The sequence below is a fragment of the Sinocyclocheilus grahami genome, unplaced genomic scaffold (genome assembly GCF_001515645.1).
Source record: "Sinocyclocheilus grahami isolate Dianchi unplaced genomic scaffold, SAMN03320097.WGS_v1.1 scaffold493.1, whole genome shotgun sequence".
Classification (NCBI taxonomy): domain Eukaryota; kingdom Metazoa; phylum Chordata; class Actinopteri; order Cypriniformes; family Cyprinidae; genus Sinocyclocheilus; species Sinocyclocheilus grahami.
In genome coordinates, this window is record NW_015505672.1 from 475,639 (window position 1) to 476,546 (window position 908).

Here is a 908-nt window from a genome sequence, read left to right on the forward strand (position 1 = left end):
AAAAATTGACCCTTATGACTGGGTTTGTGGTCCAGGGTCACAAATAGTAGCCATATAAACATGCACTTTACTGTGTTTAAATGCATCAACAATTTATTTATTTTTAATCATTTATTTGTCTTGGTTTATATTTATATATTTATATTTATGCATTTGACAAATGTTTTTATCCAAAGTCACTTACTTTGCTTTTAAGGTATACATTTGATCAGGTCATGCTTTCCCTGGTTAATGTTAATTTACAAAAATACTATAGTGAACATGTTTTCGTATATGTAGAAAAGAACATTAACCAAGATTCCTAAATGCTGTAAAAGTATTCTTCATTCATAGCTAATGTTAACTATTATATTAACTTAATATACTACTTTCTATACTATAAAAATAATATTTAATGTTTTGAGGTCACAGATTGATTTGATCTCAGATAAGATTTAAACCTAATGATGTTTAGAAAATGATACAACAGGTTGAGCAAAACTGAAAGTGTTCATTGATAAGTTTCAAAGAAGTGGCCACTCTTCACTGTTCCACTCTCTGTGTACACACGACAGATTTCACTTCTGCTTTTGATGCTCTGTGAATTTGACCACATACCACCAACAGTTAAAGACTTTACGGGGCCCCTCAAGAGGGGAGGAATTAGTCAGTACAACAGCTATGAACGTTACTTTTGTAATACATACTTTTTTTTGGACATGTTTGAATTGATATTTTCTTTCCTCTTGGAGACTTTGTACTCAAAATGATGTTATGCAATGTGATCAGGTATATGTCAAACAACAAATCAGTGTGAAGTTGCTGTTTGAAAGCAACAGTGTTGCTTTTAAATTAAATTTAAAAAGAAAACTCAGAAAATATTCATTTTGAACAGTAAGATTTTTTTATGTTTTTTAAAGAATTCTCTT

At 30.0% G+C, this 908-nt stretch overlaps 1 protein-coding gene across 2 annotated transcripts in view; it reads right to left on the reverse strand.

Moving 5' to 3' along the window:
- Window positions 1-908, reverse strand: part of LOC107554180 (transcriptional regulator Myc-2-like) — an 11,129-nt gene that overhangs the window by 9,216 nt on the left and 1,005 nt on the right. The window lies entirely within an intron of this gene.